Source organism: Gekko japonicus, unplaced genomic scaffold (assembly GCF_001447785.1).
Source record: "Gekko japonicus isolate JY-2015 unplaced genomic scaffold, Gekko_japonicus_V1.1 scaffold1431, whole genome shotgun sequence".
Classification (NCBI taxonomy): Eukaryota; Metazoa; Chordata; class Lepidosauria; order Squamata; family Gekkonidae; genus Gekko; species Gekko japonicus.
This window is the reverse complement of record NW_015172046.1, coordinates 189071-193494: the sequence shown is the minus strand read 5'-3', so window position 1 is coordinate 193494 and position 4424 is coordinate 189071.

The window sequence follows — 4424 nt, the reverse complement described above, 5'->3', positions numbered from 1 at the left end:
GTTGAGTCTTGTACTTAACAGTTGGCGACAAAGATGGGATTTTAGAGCTGGTAGGCAGCCCCGCTGAACCGACACCAGAACGGCGGATGACCAAGAAGCCCCTGAAGGACCCAGGGCAGAAGAACAAGACCCAGCTGATCAAGCAGCTGCAGCACTAGTGCCAGTGCCTGCACCCTGAACAGTGATGGCCATCAACCCGCGGTTCAAAGTGTTCGAACCAGACCTCGAGGACGGGGACTCCTACCTGGCTAGGTTCGAGTTCCATCTCCAGGCAGCTGATCAAGCAGCTGCAGCACTAGTGCCAGTGCCTGCACCCTGAACAGTGATGGCCGTCAACCCGCGGTTCAAAGTGTTCGAACCAGACCTCGAGGACGGGGACTCCTACCTGGCTAGGTTCGAGTTCCACCTCCAGGTGAACAAGGTCGATGATGAACCCAACAAAAGGCGACACTCCTCAGTTCCTGTGGAAGAGCTGTATTCAACGTCGCTCGGTCCCTGGTGGTGCCAGCTGAAATCAAGGACTTGTCCCTGGCTGACCTAAAACTAAAGCTGAAGGGACATTTCGCGCCACAACCATCGCAGATCGCTAGTTGGCACACGTTCTATCAAGCGGCCAACGAGATGGTAGCTGAATATGTGTCGGCCATAAGGAAGGCTGCACGCCTGTGTGATGATTAAATTGGACCTAGAGGAAGTGCTCCTTGACCGGCTCGTCTGTAGCATGAAGGACAAGAAGCTGCAGCAACGGCTGTTCGCCAGGCAAGCCCTCACCTACGCTGTGGCCTACTCAGAAGCAGTAGCCGCTGAGGCCCCGGAGAAGGCAACACAAGAGGTGCGTCAGAATCTGACCCCAAGCCAACAGGGGGCCAGCAAGTCAGTGCACCACGAATCAACAAGCGAGTCCGAAGGTGAGTGTGATGACGTCAACCACTCTCGAGCTCTGAGGGCCAAGCAGACCCCAGTGAAAACCACACAAAGGCGGACCTGTGCCGGATGTGGCGGAGACGAGCAGGATCGCCGCTGGGTGAAGGACATTGTTTGCCATTCCTGTGACAAGCGGGGCCATTTGGCCAAGGTCTGAAGGTCAAGAAAGAAGACGACACCACTGTCATCTCCTCGTGCACATTCCCAGGTTCGCGGCCAGTACAACGGTGGACATCCCCAGGTTCGCGGCCAGTACAACACAAGGTCTACAGATTGCCAACTGACCAACTGCTGTTCCTGCCCATCGACCATCCTAAAGATGGGAAGAAGATCCACGTCACCGTCCTACTGAATGGCATACCGTGTGAGATGGTGGTCGACTCAGGATCAGCCGTAACAGTCATCTCATTGGAAACATTGCAGCATTTGTTTCCACGTTGGAGTCATTGGCGTTTGAAGCCGAGCAGCATTCACCTCTCCGATTTTCAGGGGAGACGCATCCCTGTGGCTGGGGAAGCCATGTTTGAGGTACAGTTTAAGGGGTTTCGAGAGTCACCTTTTTGCCGAGGGGCGCCGAGCCAGCCTTTTGGGGTTTGACTGGTTCGAGGCCCTCGGAATTGCTATTAGCGGAATTAACCAGGTCAACATTTATAAATTGAATGCACTGTATACTGAATTTGCTGATGTATTTGATGGTACATTGGGAATGTATAGAGGGCCGCTGGTAACTTTTGAATTGGATCCTTCCGTAGCGCCTATATGGCTAAAATATCGAAAGGTTCCCCTTTCTATGAAACCACATATTGAGGCCGAGCAGGACAAACTTGTGGCCCAAGGTATGTTAGAACCGGTATCACATGCGAGATGGGAGACCCCTATTGTGACACCTATTAAGCCTGACGGGTCAGTGATAATCTGAAGGCTTTTTTCCGCAGATGTTCTTGCTTCTCCTTCCGTCTTTTTTTCCGGGCGGTCACATGCCTCTTCGCGCAGTTCTTTCTTAGAGGGGGGACTTCAGTTAGCTGGCTTCCACAGCAGCCCCTGCTGGCTCGTCGGGCTTGCTGCACGCAGGTGATGGGGAGGATTACGTCCTTCTGGCTCCAATCTCTCCAATGATGCCGCGCCGCTGCTGACCTACGACCAGTCGTTGTTCCGGGGGGGGCGTCCCTTCGCCGCTGCTTCTGCCGCTGTTTCGCTGCCATTGTTACCGGTGCCGCTATTTTCTCTCTGGAGCCACAGTTCTTCCACTTCTTCTAGGGGAGGGTACCCCCCTGACCGACTAAGGCCAGGTACCCATTTATCTACTCGCCATATAGGGCTTTCGAACAGCTGATTAGCCATGTGCTAGCGTCCTTGGGAGAAGATAAGGTCTTTGCGAAGTTAAATCTGGCTCAGGCTTACCAACAACTTCCTGTAGACCCCCAAGCCGCTATAGCACAAACAATTGTCATGCACAGGCGTGCGTTTAAAGTGAACAGGTTGCAATTTGGGGTAAACATTGCCCCAGGTATTTTTCAAGGCCTGATGGAGGGATTATTGAGTCTCGTACTTAACAGCTTCAAAGTAACAGGGGTGTGCGATGAGTTCCCTGCGTTTTTTTATGGGATGCTCAGTCGCTACACTGGACCTCTAATCTCCCTGCAACTCGACCTGGAGATGTGGCCGATCAGGCTGAAGGCCAGGCGTGTTACCTTTGTCCTGAAGCCCAAGACAGATGAGGAGCTAGATCAGTTGGTGGCCCAAGGGGTTTTGGAGCTGGTCCCGCACGCAGCATGGGAAACCCCCATCGTGACCCCAGTCAAGCCCAACAGAGACGTCCACATCTGCGTGGACTACAAATATACAATTAACAAGACCCTCCAAGACCATGCATACCTGGTCCCGGTGGTCAGCCATGTCCTGGCGTCCCTAGCGGGAGCTAAGATTTTCAAAAAAACTGGACTTGGCTCAGGCTATCAGCAGCTTCTGGTTGATGATGCAACCGCCGAGGACCAGATGATTGTAACGCACAGGGGCGCGTTCTGGATGAGGCGGCTGCAGTTTGGGGTCAGCGTCACCCCGGGAATCTTCCAAAATCTAATGGACTCTCTCCTTAAAGGAATTCCCGGGGTCCAGCCATTTTTCAACGATGTTCTAATCGCCATCCCCATAGATTAGGACTTCGCCACCCATCTCCACGCCGTCCTGCAAAGGTCCCATGATGCCAGCCTCAAAGTAAAGAGGGGAAAGTGTCTCCTGGAGGTCCTGTGGGTCAAGTTCCTGGGGTTTGCCATGGACGCACAGGGCATCCATCCTGCCACCAACAAGGTTCACGCCATCGTCAACGCTCCGAACCCTTCCTCCAAGCAGGAGCTTCAAGCCTTCTACCACTTGTTCCTGCCCCACAAAGCTGCAATTGTGGAGCCACTGCACCAGATTCTCGACAAATGGGCCCCCTGGGTCTGGGGCCAGAAGCAGGCGGCCGCGTTCCCTGCCGTCAAGGAGCTGCTCACCTCAAACATGGTCCTGGCACACTTCGACGAAGCGCTTCCCGTCGTCCTTGCCTGTGACGCGTCCCCATACAGGGTGGGAGCCGTCCTTGGTCATCAGTTTCTGGACAGCAGAGAGGTTCCTGTGGCCTTCTACTCCCACACCTTGTCCTCGGCCGAGCGCAAGTAGATGCAGATCAACACGGAGGCCCTGGCAATCATGGTGTGTGTAAAAAAATTCCATGATTACCTCTACGGGCGGCCCTTCACCATCATAACAGATCATAAACCCCTACTAGGCGTGCTAGCCCCGGACCGCCAAACACTGCAGATGTTATCTCCCGGGGTGGTGTGCTGGTCCATCTTCCTGGCGGGCTACCAGTATGCTCTGCACCACCGCCTGGGGAAGTCAATGGGACATGCTGACACCCTCAGCTGCCTGCCGCTGCCCTCCTGCGACCTGGATCACCAGATCCTGCGACCAGCCCACCAGATCCTGATCTTGGAGGACCATTAACACGTGTCGAACCCAGTATATTTCACTTCCTCCCCCTCTGTTTCCTCCCACACACCCCTTTTAACGTGTTCAATAGGCCACAGCATGCCGTACCTCCTAGAGCGTGCTCAGTCTTCATCAGATTGTTGGGAGGGGGATGATTTCTTTTAATTTACAAAGCTGTATTTTTCTGTATATCTGAGGAGTCCTCCCAGAGGTCATTTCGGGGGGGATCGCAGTTCCCCCGGGTGAGGTACGGGGGGCGGAGCACATGACGAAGCCCCACCCCCTGCTTCCGGCCGCCCTGCTTCCGGCCCTCATTCAGCCAGGAGGAGGCAGGAGGGAGGGTAAGTTGCTTCTCCCTACCCCTGCCTGCCTGGGGCCAGGGAGGGCCTTCACGGGGCTTCCTTGCACTCCCGCTGGCCTTGCAGGTCCACCGCCGGGCCCCTCATGGGGCTCGGCAGTGAAGCTGCAAGGCCGGCGGCGGCGGCCGGGACCGTTGGGGGTGGGGTGTGTGGCCTTATGACACACTTCCG